Genomic DNA, 27,575 nt, shown 5'->3' with positions numbered 1-27,575 from the left:
TTCTGTTTTATTTTTTCTTCGGTTAGATAAGTATTTCTGCGGTCCATGTATTTTTCTCTACTTAGCTGTGATTTTCGAAGTACCACTTTCATCAAAAAATAAGAAATAAAAATGTGTCACAGACCTAAGCTATCAAATTTATTTAAACATTCATTCTTCTTTTAAAATACGACTTGCCATCGGTTTTTAAGACATGCGGAATACTTTTTTGTTCTTTAAAAAAATGTTTGAAACCTGTATTTTAGCCGTCCTTAGTTAGGTTTTTCCATCAGCAACCGCCATCGGCCATTTGAAACAGAATAATCTGCCATCGGCCAACAATTGGCATCGGCTCATCGGCCAAAAATTGCCATCGGTAGAGCCCTAATAAACATTGCAAATAACAGCAACTTCCCATTAATAATTTGGATTAAAAAAAAAAAAAACCTGATATTTAACGAAATTGCGGGTCATTTACTGTTATCAAAAATGTTTCGTACTTTCAGTTTTATAGCTGTGTATGTGTGTGTGTAAGAAACAAGTCGGAATGGGACTATTCGGCGCGGCCGTTTCGGCGCGGTCCATTTCAATACGACCTGTTCAAAAATCGAAATTGTCAGCATGTAAATCTGCCAAACATTGCTTCAAAATTCAAGATATCTTTTGTTTTTTTAAGTTTTGTAAAAAGTTTTCTGAAGTAATATTTTAAAGGTGTATTTTGTTTTCTTTTTTATTGTTAGTTTATAACATGTAAGTTTAAAAAGATCTTCATAATTTTTCGAAGTAGATAAGTTAGGAAACAGCATTGACATTTTTCTATGAAATGTAAATAAAAAAACTCATTCAATTTAAATTGATTTTTTTTTCGTTGCTGATCATTAATTTGAGCACTTACTTAAATATCTTTTCTATAAAAAATTAAAAAATGTCAACTAATAATAAGATGAATTTTTTATATTTTTTATTGGAAAAAGTTAACGTGTTGAGAAACTCACACGTAACCCTGCTCTCTACAAAGTTAAGTTGTGTAGTGTGCTTTAAATACAGGATATGCAAAAAAAACTTTATTATGTAAAGACTATTATTATTTATTGCTTTTAAGTTTCATAAAGACTAATATAATAAACAAAAAATATTTTAAACTTTTTTTTTAAATAAAAATAAAATATTTTGTGTCTTTTTAGTTCCTGTAACTGTTCTATAGCACTAAACTGTCGACTGACTATTTCGTAACAGAAAAAAGGCAATAATAAAAAATAATAATAATAATAAAACTTTTTTAAAAAAAAAGTAATTTACAAAAAATTTATAAATTGATTACAGAAAAATAATAGTGTTTAGAACTAACTTAAAAAAATGATTTTTTTGTCAATAAAAAAAATCAAACATTGCCCTAAATTTACCTTGATGTCCGTACATGGGTTTGTAATAGTTAAGTAGAGCTTTTTGGTTAGTTTGAAACGTGTTTTCACGTGAAGAAGACTTATGAAATTATTTCCAATAGCTGCTACAACAAAGAAATAATCACCACAGAAACACAAAACGACTCAGCATTGATTTAAAAAAAAAAAAAAAAATCGACAAAGAGGTAGGATTGGTACTGGCATTATTTGTTAATTTTTCAAGATATTTTCTTTTATGTTATCGCAGTAAAACATACGTGGATCACATATGCCCCCTCTTTTCCCCCGCCGTAAATTTTAAAATAAATTTTAACTAGCTTCTAGAGCGCTAAATTCACATTCTTCTTCCAGAAATCTTTTTCCTTCTTTGAACTAAAATTTCTGAAATTCATAAAGTTCAGAATGCAAAAATCTGGCGCCGAAACGGTCGCGCCGAATCGGCCAGCGCCGAATCGTAACAAACCCAAACAAGTTATAAAAAGCAATGACAAATCAGCAATAGAAAATTTATATTCTTTTCTGAAGATTCACGCTTACTAACACTCACGCTTTATTTTACCGCTATCAATCATATCATTTGTATTGTTACAATATAACAATATAAATGGTATGAACAAATATTAATCCACTGTCTGAAACAAATATATTTTTTTCTCACTTGGAGCATCAATGCAACAAGTAAAAAAGTCTAACTTAACCAAATTTCAACAATAGGCATTTTGAGCTCGTTAACTATCTGGTGTTCCTAACTCAATCTCAATAACATCTTTTTTTCCCCCTGATCGCTCGAACATTGGATACATGCGTGAAGGTTTCCGTAATCAAAAAAGAAAGCAGTGGATCTTTTTTCTCGCGTTTGCTACCTTCGTGAATGACAAAATCACAAACCAATTGTTCTGTGCAGAGAGCATGAAGGTGCAAATGGCATTCCATTGTCTTCAAATGAGTTAGAAAGTGACACAAAGAAGTGAAGCTCGTTCTCAGTTGTGTATTCTTCCATTTTTCTTTCAATAGAGGGATGGCGTTGTCAACATTTTCTTTTTCTTTTTTTCTTTCATGGCATTAGATGACAGGCTTTCCCGCGTCTTCTGAAACTACCTCCTTGTTATCCTTCCACCTTCTCCAATACAATAGAATGACCCTTGTTGAATATTTGGTTCTTTAGCAATGGTAATACTGTCGCATCAACGACGGCTGAAAAGATTTTAAAATAAAATTAAGAAATTGAAATAATAATAGTTGAAGTTAATTTCTGAAGTCGAAGCTCATTGCAGCTGATTTTGAAAGGATAAACTTAAATATTGTCATTTAGGGTAATTTTGAATTCATTTTTAGCTATTTTTGCACCATGTCATATATTTTAGTGTATTTGACTTCAAAAGAAATTGCGAAAAGGTTATACTATTAGTTCAGTGTATTAGAACTCTACTTGCTCATTTCTTTTGTTTTGAGGCGTGACAAAGTGGCATATTCGCGGCGTTTTGTTGGAAGATGTCCTATTTTCGAGCTTTGTGGTAGAACTTGTCAATGTTTTAAGAGCTAAAGTTAAAGATACTTTGAAAACAGTTAAAAACTTCATTTATCAATTCCATAATAATAGAATTCTAGCAACAATGTGTAAAGAAAAGTAGTCTGAGTAGTAGAATCTTCTTACATTGCAGTTTAGTGCAGTAAACTCCCAATTATCCGCGAGTGGAATATCCGATGGAGCGGATTATACGTGAGTCAATCAACAATCAAGAACATATATTTTCGCAGTAAAAAGCAAATACCAATGGCTGTTTTTTTTTTGTCAAAAAATTACAGAATTAAACTCAGTTGTTTTTGTTTTAATAATTTATTTTTTGTGCTATCTTAATCGTACGTACACTTGTTCTTTATTGATTTTAAGTTCTGTTGTGCAAAAATACAAAACATTTTTACTACACTGTATTTATTTTCACTGTTTGAGGAAAGTATTATGCATCAATACAGCTGAGTGTTTGAGGAAGGACTATTTTTAATTTATCTCTCCTTCAGCCTTTTTGCGAATGGGGTCATTTCTAAAATTTTAAAAGTATTTTTTTCTGGAAGAGCATGCTTAAAAACATAGGATCTGATCATTTTTTAAAGTTATATATTTTTTACCATAATTTATTTAAGTTTAATAATGTTAAAAAATTACTTTAATCGGTGCGCTTTTATTGTTAACACTTCTGTCGTGTGACATCACAAATGATGAAATGCCATTCAGTGTTGCCATTCACAGAACAAAATATTTAATTCGCATCTTTACTCATGTGCATTGGCAACGATATGGTTGATAGCAAGCGTATAACGCAATTTTAATTCGCTGCTTGATTATCATAACGTGGAAAAGTAGAAGAAAGATGCGGCAAAGTGCATCATTTGGGACGTCATAAAGACCACGTCTTGTTTGAAAAATCGGACATTTAAAAAAAAAAAAACTTTTCGGAAAATGAAAGTATTTTCTGGGTCCGTGTTATTTATTTATTTATTTATTTTTTGCTCATTCTATCCATTTCAATGACTAAAAGTAGTACTTTTGACTGAAGAAAACCACCCCATTATCCGCGATTTTGATTATCCGCGGCACTTGTGCCATTCAATTTCACATACAGCGTGCCGACATAGGTGTTTTTAATGTACTGAAAAAACACTTATTTTTGCGAGGCTTTGTTTTTTTTTAGGGGGGGGGGATTTTTTGGAAGCTCGTCATAATCACTAAAATTTGAACCTTGTGAAACATTTTTTTCGCTGCAGATGTTTCAACTTTCGGTTCTATTCATGTAAATTCGCAAAATTTTCAACTCACGAAATTATCGATATCTCCATTTTCACGAAAATTACAGATCGTGAAAATAAGTGCTTTTACAGTAATTTGCGCGTTTTAACTACATACAAAGTCTCTAACTAAGTAAATAGATCGGCGTGAAAAGATTTTTTTTTTTTAATATCAGTTTATGGAGGTTTTAAAGTTCCGTGGTAAAGAATGGCAATTAATCGATAAATAAGTCTCTTAAATGTTACTGCACTACAAACCAGAGGGTAATTTTTGCAGGTGCAATGTCATTCTTCTCCTACATGTTGTTGCAACATTTAGCCAAAATAATTTTACTTATCTAGAATTTTTTTAAAGTAACATTGCGTTTAAATTTTTTTATCATCCAGTACATCTGATCAAAAAAACAAAAACCGATTTATTAAAAGAGAAAAAAATTTTTTTTTTTTTTTTTGAATTTTTATTTGAAATTAACTAGTGAGTAACTGAACTCACCTTAAAGATATCGGATGTCTACGTACATTATTATTGATTCATCGCCTCTGACGTCACATACTTTCCTATTCCGCCGCAATTCTACCAAAGTCAATATTTCATAACGTTGCTAAGTGCCAAAACGATGAGTTTTATAGAAGTTGGTTCCTTTAATGTTTGTCATCTTAGAATCAATATTTAAAGCATTGGATTCTGTTTTGTTGCTAGAAAAGGTTCTTAGTCTTAACATTTCAATAAAAAACGATTTTAAAAATAATTATTTCTGAATATTTCTAAACATCAAACTGCATGCTCAATCTAATAATGTTCATTGCTTTTTTTATGTTGGATGGTTTGAAATAGAACTGAATTTCAAAACCAAGCCATAAATTCTGAAAACGAATAGCCGTTTGGATTATCTTTACTAATAATAAAGCTGAAAATCTGGATGTCTGGATGTCAGTTACGCGCATAGCGCCTATACCGTTCGGCCGATTTTCATGAAATTTGGCACAAAACTAGTTCGTAGCTTCTTTCGCACCTGGAAGCGATTTTTCGAAAATTCGATTTTGTTCTTTTTCTATCCCTATTTTAAGAACATTTTACCGAGCGAATTATCATAACATGGACGAGTAAATTATCATAACGTGGACGAGCAAATTACCATAACATGGGCGAGCAAATTGCCATAACGTAGACGAGCAAACCACCATAACATGGGCGAGCAAATTAACGAAGCCATATTGGCGAGAAATTCATCATCCGTTATTTGTAAATATATAAGCGTACCAAATGACCTTTTAATTTTCTACTACGGGCAAAGCCGTGCGGGTACCACCAGTAAAGTCTAAATTTTCAAGGAATTGGAATTTTAGGTGGCTCAAAATAGTTTAAGAGCTTTTCGTCGTTTTCATTTAATTGACTAATGCTCTTGTTTTGACTTTTCTAAATCGAGCATATTGAAAATCGCAAGAGGTCAGCTCAAAAGGGGTGAAAAACTTGTTTTACCACAACTCTCAGCAACCTGTATTTTCGGTAAAAAAATTTCTGCTCTTTGGCCGACTAAGTGCCACAGAAATAAAAAAAACACCCAAAATGAGGAAAGGATGTTTTATTTTCTAATTTTAATTCCCTTACGAGGAAATAATTTCCATTTTCTCATTTGCAGACAAATCATCGGTTTTTTTACCATTTCCAAATGGCGCAGAAGAATGGGGGCTTTTTTCGAACACTTTGACTGCTGACGTTAAAATACGTATCGTAAAATCGAGGTAAACAAAAAGGTCTGACCTTTGACTTGACCTTGATAGTTTTCCTTTACGGCGACGTCTTAATTTCGTTCCCATTCTCATGAGGATATGCACTTATTCTGGAACTGCGTTTAATATAGTTGAATATGCAAAGCATTGATTGGTGGAGGAGATATTTGACGAAGGCCGATGGTGTAAAAGATTTTGGTTTGTTATGTGCCAAAAAAGGAAAAGAACAGAGCATAATTTATGCTTTCAATTGAAAATTTTTGTCTCTGTATTAGTTTGAAAATCAAGTAGACGCAAAAATTGTGGACACACGCACACACACACACACACACACATACACACACACATATATATATATATATATATATATATATATATATATATATATAATGAACTTCGTATGATTTTAAAACATTATACATTTGAAAAATGCTACTTTTCCTCAAATTTTAACTTATATATTGCTCCAACCTTTCTTTTCTTTCTTCTTTTCTTTTAAATCAAGTATATTTTTAAAATTAAGATTTCCAAATATTTTTTGCCTGTTTGCCTGCTCTTATTCTCTGATTTAATGGGGTCGTTTCCAAAATTTTAAAAGTATATATATATATATATATTTTGTTTCTGAAAGAGCATGCTTAAAAACATAGGACCTGACCATTTTTTGATAAATTTGTTTGCGTTTAATATTTTTAAAAAATTACTTAAATCTTAGCGCTTTCATTTTTACGGCTTCTGCCGATGACATCAGAAATGATGAAATGCCATTCAGTGTTGCCATTTACAGTGCAAAATATGTGCATTCGCATCTTTACTCACGTGTATTGGCAACAATATGGTTGATAGCAAGCGTAGAGCGCAATTTTTATTCGCTGCTTGATTATCATAACGTGGAAACGTAGTAGAAAGATGCGGCAAAGTGCATCATTTGTGACGTCATCAAGACCACGCCTTGTTTGAAAAATCGGACATTTTAAAAAAGTAATTAAAAAAGAACTGTTTTTTTGCTCATTCTATCCATTTCAATGACTAAAAGTAGTACTTTTGACTGAAGGAAACCACCCCATTGTGAGCTCACTTGGAAAAATTACGGTTTATGTTTTGACTTTGAATCTTGAAATTACCAGACTTCCTAGAAAAAAATGAATTCTTCGTGTGTTGCTAAGATCAAAAAATTGGGTTCATCGGCTGTAAAAAGTGCCCTGATATAAGTAAAATTGCTTCGTCATACGCTATTTTTTTCCCCGATACTCCAATAAAATTTGAATTCTAAATACAAGTTAAATATGATGTTTCAATGAAGCAATGTAACCCAGTTGATTAAAAAATTTTCATTTTCATTTTGAATTCTATTTTTCTTTTCTAGGACAACCCACTTTCGCTGGCATATATGCAAATTCATCTTTGCTTGGTATGAGACTCATTAAAATTTTAACTGTCTTTCCTTAAAGCAATCCTACGCATTTGACTTTGTTTTTTCACCCATTTCAAAGTTATTCGTTACAAACTTATTCATCGGTATTTTTTTTTATACCAGACGCGCAAACTAAAGGGGTTTTATTCGAGGGTTGTCACTCTCCAATCGATACGGATCTTTCTGATCCGTAACCTTTTTTGTGTGACGGAAGTGACGCGAGTGACGTAGTTGTTTTTAATTGTTGCCAAAAATAATGAAAAATAATAAATATAAGAAAGTTTGTTTTGTTAATAAATTTAACATATTAATTTCAAGGCCTAACTTAAAAGCTGGGTTTTTAAACTTTTCAAATAATGCAGGTTTTTGAAGATTTTTTTGATTCAAGTCAAGTCATCAGTTTAAAAGCGCAATCGACATTGCTTAAGAATGAAATACATAAAAGCCTTGAAAAACGCCTTGAAGGTAGTTTGTTAACTTCTATTCTCAAAATTAATTTTGTACTTTAATATTACTTTTCATTGTTTTTAGTAACAATCAAAAAGCTAATCTCGAGCATTGTTTAGTTTTCTCGTTTTTTATGCTCTATTTTCTTCATTAAAATATACAATTTCGTTGTGAATTTGCTTAAATCAGGCGCAGAAAAAACAAGAGTGTGGAGTGAGATAAAACGTGCGAGTGAAGTTAGGGCTACGGAAGAGAGACCTTCTATGCAGCCCTGGGGTGAAGTGACAGTTCAGAATGTAAAAAAAGAAAAGATAAAAAGTTTCTGTCTTTACAACGCACAATATATATATATATACCAGACGCACATATACCAATGTGGTTTTATTGGAGTGCGGAAACTGGAAGATAAAATTTATCTTTATTACTGAATTATAGAAATCGTTTATAACTCATTAAGCTAGAAAATGAGAGGCATAATAATTCTTGAACAGTGTGATAAAGAAAGCATACAGCATGAAATATGTATATTACAAGACATAAGCATGCAAGAAATGTATGTTCGAAAAAATGAAAATTCGTTACTGTATCTTATTAATGCTTGAGGCTTTTGCTTTCTTCAACGCTTCATGCATTTAAGCAAGTTCCAACTTGTTAAGGTAAGAATTTACATTATAAATTGCATATCAGTGATTCATATTTGCTATTACTTACCTGGTTTAATGTAAATGACACATAGCGAGAATAACAGCTTTTTTTTTTTTTTGCATGGATATATTTTTCTTTCCCTGAAAAGATTGTTTCATGTAAATCGTACACTCTCGAGTAAAATTTCAATTGCAAGTTTGTAATCGAATACAATCAGAGCAGCATGTCTGAAATCTGTAATGTAGAACACTTTTGTTTTTCGGATTTGAACGTAATCAAGATGAACAATGGAGCATTGTGTAAAAAAACAGTCGAAAACAGCAGTTCAAACAGCACATCTAACGTTTTTCCCCCAGACCTTTTTAAGAGGGTGTCGCTGCCTCCTTTTTGCATTTCTCAATGCGCCCTCCTTTCCCCTTTGAAGTTTTTACAGAACTTCACCATAAAAGCAAGGTTTTTTTTGTGGGGGGGGGGGCGTTGAAACGTATTTTCCTCGTTTTCCTTATGATTTGATTTGAATATAAATCTAAATTTTCTAGGTTTTTACCATAATCTTTCAAATTAAACATTAAACAAAGATTGTAAGTAATTATTTAAAAAATAATCACAACAGTAGCTGTAAAAAAATAATGTTGAGAAGCTTAGATTTTGTACGCATATGGTGTATATAAAAGGAACCAAGTACCCTTTCTACTACACAATTTAAATTCCAAAGTTCCCTTTATCCAAGTGAATTCAAGTACCCTTTCAATGGATGCACACTGCTCCTTTTTGGGTCTGTGGTAAACACTATTACTCAAAATTAATAGTCGAATGGTGGCTTGAGTAATTTCGATAAATTTTGATGTTTTGAACAAAGAAATCTACTGGTTGTTTTTTTAAATGGTAAAAAAGTTTCACCTACATTTTTTTCAAAAAGAAAACAGCATAACATGGATTGCATACATCTTTAAATATTAATATTTTTTATGTTTTCGCAGAAATTATAGTTATTAAACATACATATTAATTCGTACAATTCAATATTTCCATTTACCCATATTTTTCCAGATAAAAACCAGAAAAATCTTTCTTTTCTGTCGTCTCAAAATTTCCGGAAGTTTACATCTCTATTTGGATTGAAAGAAAACATGGGGTAAACATACCTTTAGAATGACCCACACACTCTATATCTAGAAAAGAAAAAGAAGAAGAGGAAATAAATTGTTTCCTATTAAAAACAGCAAACGAGTCTGTTTGATAGATTAATTTCCCACTAACTCGTTGTGTCATGTGATATGATGATCTAGTTGCGCCAAATGTTTCAAAATACCATCTCCGAGAAAATTGATTCCCTTCCGAGTAAACCTGTTGTAGCTTTTCCCAACCGTACAAGACGCGGTTCGTTTCCCTCTCTGTAAAGGCATCTTCTTGGTACTGATGGTGTTAGTGAGGAGAAAACCATTTGCCTCGCGCGCGTTTCAGTTTTCTGTTGCACAAGAACCTAACTTTTCGAGATCAAAAATAACAAAAATGTCTTTTTGGCGGATATTTTTAACACTTCCTTGCGAATTTATGCTGTTGAATAATCTAAAGATGACGTGCAGGGGATGAAAATTTTTCATCTTTTAGCTGATTTCAATTTTTTTTATTTTTTTTTTTTTTGAAGGGAAAATTTTAATGTGTAACATTTTGATCAGTAATTTTTTGTGTGTGTGTGTGACGGAAGAGATGGAGTCGTGTTTTAGTTGTTGCCAAAAACAGTGAAAAATGATAGTAATTTAAAGTTCATTTTGTTAATAAACTAAACAAATTAATTTCAAGGTCGAACTGAAGCAAGCATATATTTACGTATTTGGGGCATTTTGAAACTTTTCAAATAATGCAGATTTTTGAAGATTACTTTGATTCAAATCAAATCATCAGTTTAAAAGCGTAATCCACAATGCTTAAGTTCAGCCTTGAAAATAGTTTGTTTCTTTATATTAACAAAATTAACTTTATAATTGCTTTTATTTTTCATCGTTTATGGCAACAATTAAAAAACGGATTTCGAATATTTTTTTAGTTTTTTAGATGTTTATAATCTATTTTCTTTATAAAAATATGCAATTTTGTTGTGAATACGCATTAAGTGAGGAGCAAAAAAAAAAAAAAAAAAAAAAAAATAATAAGAGCGTGGCGTGAGAGAACGTGGTAAAGAGACAGTTCAGAATGAGAAATAAAAAAGAACATAAAAGTTTCACATCTATCGTGTGTCTCTATAATACACATTCGTAAAAAAAAAAGGAGATAGAGCGAAATAAAAGTCAAAAAATTATAAGATCAGTAAATGTGAAGACTGAGAAAAACCAGACAAACTCGCTTTTGCATTTAATTTGCATTCAATGGTCATATTAACCTTTTGAGGGCAATGAGCTTTATTGTAATAAAATATTTTTAAGAAATATATTTTAAATAAAAAAATTTTATATTTATTAATTTTTCTGCTCAAATCAAAAATCTTTTTTTTCAATAACATGGAGAACAATATAATTTATAAGTTATTTTCATTTGATAACTAAGGGGACAAAGTCCCATGATCCATAAAGGTTAAAGGAACAACTACTACTGATTAAATAATGATAAAAATAAACTCTTTCTCTTGAATAAAATGGTGTAGGGTAAATGACTAGTTATGGGCATCTTATCAGTAATGGGCAGATTTGTCTTGTAGTGAAAATATTAAGTTTGTAATCGATATTCCGGAAATACCATCAAACGATTCTCAAAATAGCATCTTTTTCGAAAACACCCCACCACACTTTTTCCAAACATACTATAAGTTTTGTGTACGTTTGGAAAAAATGTTTAAAAAGAAAAAAATGCAGTTCTCTTTGCATTTAGGTTTTTAGGTTTTTGAATGGTTTCTTTCTTAAGAGCCGGACATGACTGTTTCTTATCAGATCACAGTTTTAGTGGTGCGCACTTTCTTAGCTTTTTCTGTCACATAGGTACATTTTTGCTATTAATTAAGATACTGAAGATTTTTTCAAGCTGATGTGCCCATGACTAGGCAAGTAGATAATAAGTTTTAATAAGTAATAAGTTTGTATTTTTAAGTACAGTGAAATCTGTGTAAGTGTACCCCCTGCGGTGGATGACTTTAGTAGTCAACTTAGATAAGTGTTCAACTTATGGAGGTCGATATATATTATCCAGATCTAATTATGTACCTGAAAATACCAGTCAAAGACAGGTGGTCAACTTTACAGGTTTTGCTGTATAAAGTTCCGTATTCAATCCTTTTGTTTACTTACAAATTTAATTTGGGAAAGGCTCCTTTTTTTTAAAAAAAAAAGTCTCCATCTTGAGAATTTTTGCACTGTTTAGTTATATCGTAGCATTGTATGGAAAAATTCAGCTAAACACTAAAATACTAAAAGTCATTGTAAAATACCGAAACAACATTCTTGGTAAATATCAACATCCACACAACTAAGAGGGCTCGACGAAACTTCGGATATTTCCAGTGAATCACCGGTTAACGTTGACATTCTCCAATTTTGATCTGTCACTGTAACCCACACACTACCTTATTCCTCCAAGTTAACACAAATTACAATTTTCTTCACACTTTTCGTAAATTTCAAATCAAATTCTGTCATCAAGGAGAAGCACTGTGTCATACAGGTTTTCTTAAATATTCGTACCAAAAATTCTGTCAAAAAATGTTTAAGTGCACCTAAATTTTTCATTTCCATGAAAATGCAGAAAATTCTTCCAGCTCTTAATGTCTCATGCTTTTAACGATCATTTTCTGTCGCCTCGCTGTCTCCGCATACTTTCGTCTGCTTCTGGAATCCGGGAACAAAAATCGAACTCTTGGTGCTCCTGGCTCCTGGCCAAGTTCAAGGCCTGAGAGATCCCGCGTTTTCACGGTTATGAATGGCGCCAACGACCGATTGTGAAAAGAAGATTTATTTTTGGATGTCGCGTTTTCCTTCGCTATTCGGTCCCTTGATTTATAATAGCCATGGTGAAAAAAAAAACAGTAGGGGGTGAAAAAGAGTAAAACAGGGTGGTGATAGATGTTTTAAAGATTTCTGTAGCACTACTATCATTGTTTTCACCCTTTTTTTTTCCTGGTAACTTAATACGTTCTTGGAGAAAACATCCCTTCCCCTCACACGGGATTTGTACCCTATGTTTTCAAATTTAGAGAAAACTATGTAATTTCACTAAGACCAACTTCCATGATGTGAAATATAGCCTTAAATAATTTAACCAATGTCGTATTTTAAAAAATCTTTCTGAAATGTTGGAGGAAAATTTTTTAAACAAGTGTATGGTGAAAATAGGCTTCTAAAAACGTTTTTCAATTGGTGTCTTGAATTAAAGGAAGTCTCAAAAACCTGTTTTATTTGAAAATTGTTAAAAGTCCATAATCTACGGATCTGTGCTCGGTTTTAACTTGAACTTCAAATGAGATTTTTAAATTTATTAACAACTAACTGCATTGCACGGCGTTACACGGTCTACCTTGAACAGGGGTGCGTACCTAGGGAGGGGGGGTGGTTCATGGCACAGACTTCGTCGTTGAAACTTTTAGGAAGGGGGGTGTTTTGAGGGATATTTTTCTCATTTTCAGGGGGTTCTTGCTTTTTTTGGGGGGGGGGGTCGTTTGCTATTTTTAGGGGGGTGCCCCTGACCTTGAAAATAAAAGTTGTGTCAAGTGACACACGTTCAACGCTAAGAATAAAAAATAATAGTGTAACAATTCCACTTCTGTGTGTAGGAAAAAAAATTAATTTAGACCTCTTTGGATTTTTTTAAATTCCAAAAATTAGTCATTGTTATTAGTAGGCTTAAATACTTCGTTTCACGGAATTTGTGTGCCTTCTACAATACCATTAAAACTTCATAAAATACAAATTTCAAAATATTTTTAAAAATAAGTTGCATTAATTATTGCAAATGTAAAATTGAAAGAGGCGTAAATGTTTTATTAGAAGATTTAATCAGTGACTTTTTATAGAAACTTTCACAAAAAAAAGTTTGCATGTGTTTTGAATTTATAACTCAGTATCTTGCTTTTAAATGAAATTTCCAAGCTGTGTAAAAGTGCTGTTAAATCGTTTACATGTTTAAGCGTGGCCATACCACATAGCGCTTACGCTAAGTCAAACCACCTAACGTGGTCATGATTTGAGAATTAGGTATATTATAGTTACCAAAGATCAAACCAATTATTTTTTCCAAATGCAGGAAAAAAATTTACCCTTTATTAGTAAAAATTTTAAGGTATTAAATTCACGACGCCGTAAAAAGCTGTAACAGTCAGTTTCATAAAATATTTTTGAAAAAAACTACGGAAAAGATTTAATATATGTTGACCGTATTCCTTAGCTTAATTTACAAATGTCAGTAATTTATTCAGGGATTAATTCTTTGATTCATTATACAACCATCTTTTCTGTAATTTCACAACAACACGGGGTCATAATTTATTTAACGTGTACTAACTTGAGCGCTTCTTTTTGGAAGCAACACATTTTGTTCTAATCAAAGTGATTTTCATTTCCTCATAAACATTCGGCCGTGAGAAAAACTTCTAAAATCTTATCGATGGTTCATGTAATAAGGTGTGATTTTTCTTGTCTTGTACGTTGTTCCTTTTCACCTCAAAAACGAAATAACTGCTTTCCCAATTTAGAAGCACCTTTTGACATGCACCGTGAACCTGAAAATGCTGGAAGTTACACGGGTATAGTCACAACTTACTCTCGATTCCTTCTGATGGCTTGTCGACCCGAGTCGAGAGCTGAAGTTCAAAGTCCCTTTCTTGCCATTGTTCGGCCACTGAATTATTGGATTCGGTTTTAGTTCCGCGGCCATCCGTACTACTCTTGCTTCAAATCCAAGTGGAATGTATTTTTAGAATATTCTCTCGTTTCTGAAAGAGAGAAAGTGTTGTTAAATCCAAAGGGAAAGTACATCCATATTGAAGCACATTAGAAATGAAAGGATGTAAAAATGATTAAATTTTTTTTAAACCTTTTTTTCACATCCTTTCATTTTGAAATAAGAATCCATCCCGATGATTGAAAAGAGTTCAATCACAGACCGCGTAAAGAAGCAGTGGTTACTTCATAATGAGTGCTTCTTCGAAGCACCTGAGCAGAATATGCATAACTAATAGGATATACCTATACCGTATTTGTAAAATGCACACCATGAATAAACAGAGCCTAATTTACACTTAGAAAAAACATCGTTCTTAATACGCAAATTTGCGGACACTTTTTTCGGAGTCTTTTTTCTAACTTAGAAAAGCATCAGCCCCGATGAGAGGTTAAGGAAGGTCACTGCGACCTCCCAAAAATTCCCTTATTCGGCAACTTTTGTCGAACAGTTCAGCAATAAGGAGACAGCATTGGAAATTTGATATTTAGAAAAAAATATGTATTGATGCTGTGCTCACATTTTATCATTCGAAAAAATTCGAAGTTACATTTGGCAAATTAAAAAAAAATTCCCCTCTTAAAAATTTTATTTTGAAACGCGACTGGTGTGAGCGGGATGTAAAGTAACTCAACCTGTCGATAGATTCGATTAAGTTGAAGAAATAAATTTTCTTTTTCCCTGTACTTCAAATAAAGTGATTTTTAGTCGCATGATAACACTCTTAAAAGTAGAAAAATGTAGTTTTCTCTTTGCTTATATTTTCAAATAAATCCATTTTCAGTGCTCTGATAACATTCGTCTGATTTGAAGAAAAGAGATGTGCTTCATTTGCAGTACATGCAAAAATACTTTTCAATAGACTCGTCTTTGTTGAAGAAGATAGTTTTCTGTTCGCTTGCACTACAAATAAAGCTATTTACAGTAGCGTTATAAGGCTGATATAAGTTGAAGAAGTTGATAATGACTCGAAAAGGAAATTCAGAATTTATCATAGCTTCTTCCTGCTAATCGCTAATGATACATAATGACGCTGGAAAAAAAAATTCACACTCAAAAAGGTACAAACTTATAATCGAAGGTTCTTTCCTATTATTCCGTCAACCATTTTCATGAAAACAAAAACTTCGCCAAGCACACGCGCAATGGACTACCAATGATGGAGTCTCCAAACTTGCTCTACATTTTCGAAAACTTTCTAATGAAAAGATTTGACAAAGTTTTGTGATCTGAATTTAAACTTGGCGATAATTTGTTTTTAAGCAAAGTGGTTTAATGGAACAACGCGGAGGCATCCCTAAAAATATTTAAAATCTAATTTTACCGATTCCACTCTTTTGCAACCTAACGAATTCATCCAAGAGAAGTAGCATTACCAGGCTCTTCAACTGTCATCTAAATTAGGTGAAGTTTTATTAACACACTTGAAAATAAAATTGGCGTTTGACTTTGGGGGTTTTGAACCTAAACAAGCTCATTTGCATTAATCGTGAATGATATTCATTTAGAAATTTTCAAATACTATGAAAAACATGCAAAAAAACGTCCTAATCTGAGAGCGTCCAACTGTCATCAGTGATCGATTTCACCTGACCTTGTGGCATCCAGTACGTAGATTTTTTTACAAAATCTCTTCAATTTACCTAAGTCACGCACAGAAATTAGCTCACTGAAGAGTTTTCGTATCAGTCATTCCCGTTTCTTTGTCTTACATTGAAATCAGGTAGTCATTTTTAGTTGCTTACGGAGGTCAAACTCAAAACTGACGTTTTTTAGTCGTTACGTGTATGCACGACGAAGGTAACTTAATTATTTGAAATGTTAATTAAGTTGTTCCTTCCTAGTTGAAGCATAGTTCATACGACCCGTGGCAGGTTTTAGTTTTTGAGGAAAGGATTTTGACTCGTCACATGCTTCCAAAATAGCGCTTTTCCTAGATTTGCTCAAGAGGTCAACTTTTTTTTTTTCTGTGACAAAAATGGTCGCGCTCAAAACACTGTTTACCAATATGGAAATGTAACTTAATGCTGTTCCCAAAGGTGTTTGTTGTCCGAAATTTCAGAAAATTCCGAAAATTGTGGATCGCCGTTTCCGAAAATTTTGAGCTGACGATACACTAAAACTAAAAAATTATTTAAAATAATAAATAAATTTTAAAATATTTTTTTTTTTCAATAAACTTTGTATGCATTTTTGAAAAGTTTTTTATATGGGGAGTGTCGAGCTTCCTTGTAGTTTCGAAAATTTCAGTTTTCAGAAAATTTTACTTTAGTCCGCCATCACCCCTAATTGTTCCTTAACATTACGTCAAAAGGTGTGTATTCATATGATGTGTTGCAGATATGAACTACTGAATGTTTATCTGCAGTATATGTCGTGGTGAAAGTGAAAGTGGCGTAAGTCATCCTAACATAATTTCGTGTGAATTGATGAAGGTGAGCAAAATAAATCAACGTGTATAACAGGGCAAATAAAAACATTGAAAAGAGTTAAAAACTCAGCAACTGCATTAAAAGAAAGAATGGTTCACGATGTCCGAACTAACGGTCAAATGAACCTAGGTCAAGTTCACTTGACCGTTAGTTCGGACTTTGTGAACCATTCTTTCTTTTTATGCACTGACGAAGAGGCTTGTTTTTAATAGCCTCGATACAGTGGTTTGCTGAGTTTCCAACTCTTTTTAATACTTTTATTTTACTTTTATACACGTTGACTTATTTTACTCATTTCTTAGCACAAAATTATTCGACTACTTTTTTTCAGTTGATGAAGTTTTTTTAACAACAGTTACAAAAAATTCAGGACTGCGTGAGTGTTAATTTCCAAAGAAGGATTTATATTTAAACTATTTAAACGTAGGTACTTTGTTTTTGTTTGTTATGCATCAACTTTTATGAAAAGTTATTTGTAACTTGTTTTAAAGTAACTTTCAATGATTTAAATCACTGCCATTTCAAAATTTATGATGGGGTCACTGAAGAAAATACAAATACATCGAGCGATGTTCCCCCTAGCAGAAAATTCTGGCTATTGGTCCAATCAGCAGCATGTAAACTGACTTATGCCACTCTCATGTTTTTCCTTTTCTTGGGGGGGGGGGGGCATTTTTCCTTGCCGTCTTTGTGAAGTGATAAAGATGTTTTTGTTACTTTCTTGCTTAAAGTGTTTCAGAACGAACTTAATCGCGTGTATACCTTTCTCTACTTTTTAATTTTAATTTTCCACTTTATTTTTGTTCTCCGAAAGAATTCAAAGATTTTTTATCTCATGGTTTTCAATTTTTCGTTCTTGCATACTTTAAAGCAACTATATCTATCTCGAATTAACAACTTCAGCCTAAACAAGTAACATGAAAGACAAAATGGATCAATAATTTGCTATAAATTCTGAATTAATTCAGAACCTTTTTAATCTCTTGAATTTTGCTATTAATAAAAAGTAACTCTTAAGGGTGCGTGCGTATTTTAGATGTTTTTTTTTTAATTTGAAACTGGCTTTTAACTTCTCGCCTAATAAAAAAGCAAACAAAATGCACGCGTGCATTTATTGTTTTTGATATGCTTGTACTACTTACTTTCTGACATACTTGTTCGCAAATTATTCAGATGTATTTTAATGTCTTCTTTGCAGTTTTAAATGCTTGTATACTTTCAGTTCGTAAGAGATTGCCTCAGGTACGATTTGATCCTCAAAGTATTAAGTTTTTTTTTTTTTTTTTAAAGACACGGTTTTAAAATGCTCAACTTAACATTTTTGAAAATATATGTGCCACTTTTCTTTGACACACTTCTACATTTTCTTCTTTTATCATGTGCAACGATTCCTTTTTTTTGAACAAATATGGTTTTGAACAATTCTTTTGACGTCAGACTTCGTCGGAAAACAATCCTAAGCTCCACATATTTTGCATTATTTCAACCATAAACTAAGATAGAGAGGACACGCCATCCTTAGAAATTGAAGCCGGAAGTTGCGCCGATGTATCCCAAGACCTTTAGCTTGTCGCTAAAGATCTTGGAATACATTTTGATTCAAAACATACCATTGTTGAATCTCAATTGTTACTTAAATTTAACTTAGATACTATTGCAAGTTTATGAATCTCGTTTATGAAATTATATTGAAACAGCCAGCTCTTTTATTCGTTCGCCATTGCGAACCAATCTCGCAAATCCACCACGTTAATATATGTCCCATAATACCAACTTCAATTTCATCTCCTTTTGTACCATAGACGTGTTCTCTCCTTAAATTTCTTTATTCTACTAGCTGCGTCACCTGGCTTTGCAAGGTTTACCTCGAAAATAAAAGTTATGTCAAGTAACGCTTGTTCAATAATCACGCTTGAACAAAAAATAAATAAACAAATAAATAAAAATCAGTAAAATTTTGCGGCAGATTCCGGAAAAATAACCAAAAAGGAAACATTTTCATTCTCTTTACTCCAGGAAAAGTCTCAAAACAAAACCCAGAATTTTATTTGTTCATATTTGAGAAGAAAAAAAATTGCAACAGATCTTTCTTCTCAATGAGTTTCTTCACACTACAAATTTCAATAAAAACATCGTTACGGAAAGTTGAGATGAAGCACCGAATAATGATTTGAATGGAGGAAAGCCTTCGAAAAATAGGGGTCTTAGTAGTATCCTAATTAATAGTTTTTAATTGATGTCTCCGCCAATTATTATCGGAGCATTATGTTAAACAACCAAACATAAAGACGGGAAAATTACCAATCCATCGATACCCGGTTCGATGGTCAGTTTACTGGCGTTTGGGAGAAGTAACTCAGACATAGATAGATAGATACATAGATAGGTGCATACGCTCAGTTTTTAATTATGTAAGATTACTTCGACAAAGAAGAGTAAGATTGAGATTTAAATAAAGTTGTATTGTTTTTAATAGGGAAGTTGCAACCTATTAAATGTTCATATTTTGGCTATTGGATATTGTTCATTGACCCTCAAAACTAAAAAATTCACCATCGCTGAATTTTAAAACACCGTGGTTGATTTTTAATGAATTTTTAAAAATCCACGCGCAAAAGTGCGCTCTTCTGAAACGTCACGAGCCTACGTCACAGGGCGCGAATGGGCAGCCTTCCGACGAAGATCCCTTGTTTTCGCTAGGAACATTTTGAGCTCGCTGATATTTTTATTTTTTAGAAATTCAATAATCCTTTTGAACACACTATGGAGACCGGATTTGTTAAAGCACAATCTAAATAATCTTCCTCATGTAACATCAATGATGATATTCGAATATTTCAGAGAGGATGAGAAGTTTAATGTTCCAGAAATGCGAGGAGTTAAATGCGAGGAGATAAGCCTTTTACGTTTCGTCTTCGAAGCCGAATGCGTGACCTTCGGCTTCTCCCCTATCGGAAGAGCGCATGACGTCACTTCCTATGCCATTTGACGTCACAAGCGCTTGAACTTTAAAAATTAATTTTAAAAGAAAGCTACTTATCGTATCGCAAAATTTTTTTCACCTATGATGTTCATACATGTTACTCTATCATATAAAAATAAAATTGAAAAATCGAAAACTTCCCTATTCAATGTCAATCAGCATCATATTTGACAGACAATGTAAAACTTCAAATGGTTTCGCGCTTAGTTGATTCCATTCACTAGTGTTATTCTACTAACTAGTCAGTTCAAGTATGTTATTCCACTAACTAGTCAATTCACGAGTGTTCTCTTTCTAATTGGTCATTTAACGAGCGTTATTGTACCATCAAATCAACTTGCGCGTTATTGGTAACTGCATTGCGTGATCTTTGAATCCGCTGCATGAAATATTTGGGAAGTGTTTACTCTACCCCGTTTAGCTAGCAATAATAAAATCGAGTACTGCAATCATAAAATATAGCAATCTTTTCATGCTTCACGGCTTACATGGTTAAAAGGAAGTCTTCTTGAGTGAATCCTTATTTAAGGTCTCTTTGAGGTTCTCGACCTTTCCCTCCATCTGTGGTGTTGCTCTTGTTTTACACCTATGGCTTGTTTTCCAGCTGATTTGCTATTTGATTGCAGTTTGGACAGGTGACCGTTCTATCCAAGTGATTGATGACTTGTTCTGTTATGTCACTTTAATGCGTGATGAACTTCGCTTCTTGAAAACTTCCGCACGCTTTTTTAATAACTGTTTTGGAAAACCATGCTTTGATTAGACAAGTTCTTTTCTCGGTTTGACGATGGGAAGTTTTATCTCAAGCACATGATTTTAATTTCTGTTTATTTATTCGATATGACGATACAGTAGAACCAGAACCGAACTCGAATTTTTCGGAGAGCGGAAATTCTCAATGTTGATGGAACTCCGAATTTTACCGACTGATGATAATTTTGCCGAAAGAACTCCGAATTTTACCGACTGAATTTGCTGAAAAGAACTCCAGGTTTTGCCGATTTGTCTGACAAATTTTACCGGATAAGGAAATATTTAGGAGGTCATTGTGACATCTCGTGACCTTCCACTGGGGTACCCCTGAGTAGAATCTCTGTAAGTTGACCACTTAAGGAGCTGTAATCAACTGGTCATCATACGGAGGTGGTCAACCCATAGAAGTCGTAATTCCAACAGGAATTTTAGTTGTTTCTCTCCTATTACGTTATACACTGCATGTATTATCAATTTATGTTTTGAATTCAATTTGAAGTCTATGATTCTTCTTGTTGTTGATTATAATTTCTAAAAGAAAGAGTCGATCCTTTTTTGAGTTTTCGTTCTACCAAAGAGATAACAGAACTTTCTCCTTCAATGTGAATTCTTAAAAGTGCTTTTCCTTAGGGCATATGCTTCAAAATTTGCTGATGAAATTGAAGCAAATTCTTTACAAACAGTAAGATCCGTATTTGGTGGATCAGACTAAATTGACACGGCCAACTACACTTCGCAAGTAGCAAATGAATGACCAATTACGTAACATGCTGTTTTTTTTTTCTTTTTTAATCTTCTGTTTATACCAGAAATAGATAATGAGACACTATGTACCTTAATGGGGCGGGAAGAAAGATAAGGAATAAAATAACCATAGGGACGGGGTTTTTCAAGAAAATAGAAAAAAAGCAAAATTGAAAAAAAAAGGTAAATTTGTAAAGAGCAAATTAACATTGTGAACAACAACAGTCCTTAAGTTTTTCAGCTGTCAACATACAACTTACAGATGTGGTTAATATAGAGAGGTTGATCTCCATAGGATATGCATTATGAACATTCAATCCATGAAATTTTGGTGAACTTAGGGAGGTGATAAGTATAGAGAAGTGGTCAACTTTTTAGCTTCTACTGTAATATGTTTAATATTTGGTTCTACTTTCTCGTTATTGATAATTGATGATAAAAGCAGATGTAGATGGAAGATAAAATGAAAGTGTTAGGTAATGCAAATTAAAGTCTTTAATGTGTGACTCGTATTATGTCTTAACAGAGATAAAATTGCACAGTAAGTGAACTTCCACCTTGTCTTGCAGTGAGTCATTTTGAGAGGTCAACTTTTGGTCACTGACACCGTCGCGAATGAGAGATTCATGCATCATTTGCGACGCATTGGTGGCAATCGCCATCTCCTCAGATCTTCCAAGTCTTTGTTCAACTAATAGGTGCATTCTTTGACGATGTTTTGGTTTGCATTTCCGGTTGTAATGACGTTTGTGAGGACTCTTCTTTCTTCCTTGGGTATTAAGATTTTATAGATTTGGTTGATGAAGGTTAAGGTCGTAAAGCCACATAACTAGGATGCTTGTTTGTGACTATGACAGCAAAATTAATCAAATAAAAATCACCATTCGATGTTTTAAAGTTCCATTAGATGCAAATTCTTGCTTATCATTAGTGGGGGACAAAAGAAAAGCAGCTCTTTTTCTTGTAGTTTTCAGTTGCAGTGTGCGACCTTTTGAACCTCCATTGCATAAAAATATTTACAGCTAACTTTTTTTGCTCCTGCTTAAAGTAGGATTATTGTATATTGACTACAAGTGAGTGTCCTGGCTTAAAGATATGTAGAGCAAAAAAAAAAAAAAAAAAAGTTTTGTCCAAATTGGACCAGAAAACCACGCCAATAGTGGATCATTGAAATCTTTTCTAATAATAAAGCTGAAAGTCTGGATATCTCTGTCTGGATGTCTGTTACGTATATAGCGCCTAGACCGTTCGACCGATTTTCATGAAATTTGGCACACAATTAGTTCGAAGCATAAGGGTGAGCACAGGGGTGAGCACCTCGAAGCAGTTTGTCGAAAATTCGATTTTGTTCTTTTTTATTCCGATTTTAAGAACATTTTACCGAGAAAATTATCATAACGTGGACGAGCAAATTACCATAACGTGGACGAGCAAATTACCATAACGTGGACGAGCAAATTACCGTAACGTGGGCGAGCAAATTACCATAACGTGGATGAGCTAATTACCATAACAAGGGTAAGCAAATTAACATAGCAAATTGGCGAGAAATTCATCATCCATTATTTGTCAATATACAGGCGAACCGAATGACCTTTTAATTTTCTACTACGGACAAAGCCGTACGGGTACCACTAGTTAGTAACAATAATCAGCATAATCAGTTCAACTAAAGTTTCTAATCTAAACCTGACCAGTCAAAAATATCGAGTCTGGATGACACTCATCATCATCTTTTCCAAGTCGAATGTATCGACTGGAAAAAGATTATAAAGAAAAAAAAAATATTTTTTTCTTTGTATTCTTTTAGCAGTTTTCAAATATGATGTTTAAAAATTCTGGAGGAGTTGTTCTTATTAAGGTCATTTTTAAAAAATATCTTGCTGTTTGGTTTTTCTTATTTTTATCAATTTTTATCATTTTTGTCAAATATGTTTTTGCTTATTTTTTGAATGACTTACATAAGTATGCGCGAAGTGCGGAGTAGTCCTAAAGTTTATAAACTTAAGATAGTTAAATATTTTTTACTGAGAATTTTGCTAGTGATTATTACCATTTTATTTCAATTTTTATTGACATGAAAAAGTTTTATATCTTAACTCAAAAAATATTTAATTTATTACAAAATTGTTCCGAGTATGCTGTTGAAAATCCTATTGATGTCGGTAACCATAAATATTATTTAGCAGTTCACCGTCAACTTTACCACAATTAATTTATCCTTCTATCTCACCTATGTGATACCGTGCCGTGATGTATATTTCTCGTGCATCTATAATTTGTATTTCACATGAAGTTTTCAGTCCTAAGTAATATTTATGCTTTAATTTAAACGATTGGAGTTCTCTAGCTCTTCTAACTGTCAGCTTAAAATTAGAAAGCAGTCGATCAAACAGTGCCAAACCTTTTTGTACCCGATGGTCGTACTTCATATTAAGATGAATCTCGCGGGACAGAAATTATAAAACATGGAAAAGAAAGGAAGTAATAAACTAAAAATTTTTGTTACCATTACTACGTGCTTATTTTATCAATGTAAAGTTTTCTCTCTTTCAGAAATCAATTTCTGTCTATTTGGTTCCAAATTTGCAGCAATCATACTTAATACCGAATGAAGATGATTGGTTTGCATTGGAAGTTTCTGAACAGTTTTTGATTCGTAACATTGAAACATTGAATATAACAACTGGTCTCGCGGATCAGCTTCGCGGGCTACATATGGGCCGCGGGAAGATTTCGATAATTGGGAATCTGGTGATCTTTCTTCATTGGCGTCAATTTTTGGGTCCAGCGTCTGCGCGAGAAGTATTTTTCTTTGCAAATCTAAGCAAAGAGACCGGAAACATCTATTCACATAGGGTTACTATAAATCAGCTGGGTTACCAAAATAAAATTATTTACGCCAAAAATGGGACGACCGCGCCAGATTCCCAATTATCGAAATATCCCCTGGGCTGCTGGCCGTAAGTTTGTCACCACTGCTCTAGGTCCAGAAAAGTAGCGAAACTAAAGAAAACGCATGCTGTAGGGATTGTATTATATCCATTGGTAGGTGTAGCATTATGTCCTTGTCTTGCGTCCAGCAAAAATATCTCAAGCTCAAGGATGAGCAGAATCAACTACTCTGCACTCCGCATCCAAAAAACCATTACGAATGACATGATAATGAGATTTGACTGTCTTTCATCATTTTCAATATACAGCTGTCATCGTCAACATTGACACGGCGTCTCTTTGTGGTCCCTGACCTTCTTCCGAAGTCTTACCCTTTCCAACCTGCTGCCAGAAGTTGACCTCCGGCTCTTAACACGTGAAATTATGAAATCTTCATCACAGCCCTTCCATCTTTTTGAGCTTTTGAGCTCTTCTTGATCTTTTACGAACAGGAGTGCATTAAAGACCTTAAGTGCTGTTCTCTCTGTATTCATTCTTATGTGACCTGCACACCACTTTCTACGAATATAATTGTAAAACTTTTACAAATGACAACTCTAAAATCAAATCTGGACATCTTTGCCGAACAAACTTTTGATGGGCTTAATGGCAGACTGCAAGAGTAGTCCGTTTTGCCTGTCACGTAAAATCAATTCTCTTAAATACTCCGGACCATAAAAAAAAAGAAAAGAAAAGAAGAAACAATTCATATCATTGTTGAAAGATCCTAAACGTCTTGTTCCTGCTTCAGACTCGTCTATTAGGATTCTGCTGCCCTGTTGAACGACGACATATCATAAATACCCATTAGCAGAAAATAGCACTTTCGCCTCGTGACCACATCCTTACGCTAAACGTCCATCTGCGAAGAAGTAATGTCCAAATGATGGACAGTTCTATTGTTCACGGAAGACAATTTAGTCGAAAGTGCTTTCTTTGTGGGTTTTATGCCCTTTTTTTTTTTTTCACTGCAAATGACGAGAAAGTACTTTTTTCGAACTTTAATGGGCGTCTTGCCTCATTTTAAAGAATGTTATTCGACTATAACGTTCTATGAAATGGGAACATTTTCATTGAAATGATAGGTTTCGCTTCCGTTTTTGAAAAGCGTCGATAAGAATATTCGAAATGGGAATCGTTTGAATTTGTTGTTCCGTGCGATGGTATGATTTTGGATCCGTTACTAAAAGTTTGATTTGGAACTTTGAATCTAAAACAATCGAAATGTATCATTTGATAGTTCAATAGCTTTGTGATTTAACCTCAAATATGAAACTTTCCTGTGTAGTATATTCAATGTGTTCCCGTTTAATCGACAAGATCCCTATTTTCGCAACCGTTAGTCCTAGCTGCCTACTACCAATTGCAAAAATGGCCGAAATAAGGTGCGGAGTTAGAGTATTGGAAACTTGAAACTAAAAAGAAAATAAGTGAAATAAAAAACGAAATCAAAGTTTTCATACGGGCCCAAGGTCTCTGAACTTATGTTTAGGAAAATAATCTCCATTGAAAGGTAATTCCAACACAAAAAAACTGAAACATTTACTACTCAAGGAGATATTGGAGTTCAGTTTTAAGGCACCGTGAAGGGGATGAGTTTGAAACTTATCGCCCTTTCAGAAGAGTAACATGTTGTTGAAGTAAAAAAAAAAATCCTTGCTGTTGAAAAATAAATGCAAATGTTATGCTATGATACGTAAAAATACGCTACAAAAGCTCGTACAATTTGAAAAAACACTCTTTGCACTTAAACCCTTAAACCCTTTTAAAAACCCTTTTTAGCCGTTACATTTCCCCTCAAAAAATGTTATTGACTGCGAGTGTTAAGTAATGTAAATCTCAAAACGCTGCGATTCATATCTCAGTGAATATTAGTCGTACTAATGTCAACTTTTTTGTGTTGGAATTATTCTTCAATGGAGATTATTTCCCTAAATATAAGTTAAGGAACCTACGTTCCTTAAAGTTAAACTTCGTATTGTTTCACGACTTTTCTTTTTGCTTCAAATTTTCTATATCTTAACTTAACTTTGCGCCTTATTTTGACCATTTTTGCAATTGGAAGTATGCATCTAGAACTAGGCGAAAATAGAGGTCCCGCAGGTTAAACGAGAACACCCTCTATGTATATAATAATGAAGTTTTACTTTTTCACTTATGAGCTGTTTTTTTGCTTATTAGAGACAATATCAACGTTTTCAAGCTACTGTAGTTAAAAAATGCTCGATAAGAAAGATTTTCCAGAAGATATCAATGTAATGTAATGGTACCGACAATGTAAGAGACACTGACATTTTGTAAGCAAAGGAAGATCCAGCTTCAGATTTTGGACAAAAAAAAGTCTTGGCACAAAAAATGGAGGATCATGATCCGCATGACTCTCACCTGGATTGCTCTTGCTGCAGAGTATCAGGGTTTCTTACATTGCCGGTATAACCTGAATATAAGAATATCTAGTGAAATATGAACACAATGTGCGGACATCACATCTTGTTACTATTTTCTGTTGCCTATGCTTATGAATGTAATTTCTAACATCATTGTTTTTTTCCCCTTCCAGAAGCTGGAACAAGACAATTGGCTGCATCTGAATATGAGGTAAGAACACTGTTCCAAAGTTTCTGTAAAGATTGAAAATTCAACATGTCTTCATTGTACATTAAAAAAAATCGTGGAAGTTTTGTGACGTTTATGAACATTCAACGCTAATAAGACTCATATTATTATGGAAATATTGCGAACAACTGTTCAAAGGTTCCGACGTTTCAAGGCCTCGCCTTTGAAACAGTTGTATGTTGCATTGCAGTTTTGATTACTCATTGTAATCATGTCTATTTTCTTGTCTTTACCTTAATGTAACTGTCAAATGTTAAATTCATCAAAAACTCAAGTATCGGTGGGTGAATTAACTTCCGACCTACGTGCGTTGTAGAGTATTTAACTATTGTGCAGGGAAAATGGTCAACTGAGTACTGAATATACATGGCGTATTTTTAAATACTTTTACTTTTTTGACAACGTATTTTTAAAACTTGAAAAACCTTCTAATTTTGTACAAAAAAAAATAATTCTCAAAAATGATTTTTAAAAACCTACAGTAATGTAACAAGGAAGATAAATTAATAGCGAATAAGTGGGTGTTTAATTTTACTACGCAATAGGGCTTACAGTATATTCTTCTTACAATAATTATATAGTTAATGCTTTAACTTTGTTTTTGGTAATAAGTTAATAGTTCTTGTCATGCTTGCTTCTTTTGTTTTTTGCTTCTACAGTAAGTTCCAAAAGCAAATTAATTTCCCTTATCGTTTTCATTGTACTTGACAGTTTTTTACTTAGACCCCTGAAAAATTCTTATAGTTTCGATAAATTTGGGCCGATGTTTCTTTTGAATTCTGTGTTGA

This window comes from Uloborus diversus, chromosome 8, assembly GCF_026930045.1.
Source record: "Uloborus diversus isolate 005 chromosome 8, Udiv.v.3.1, whole genome shotgun sequence".
NCBI lineage: Eukaryota > Metazoa > Arthropoda > Arachnida > Araneae > Uloboridae > Uloborus > Uloborus diversus.
This window is presented reverse-complemented; position numbering follows the sequence as displayed.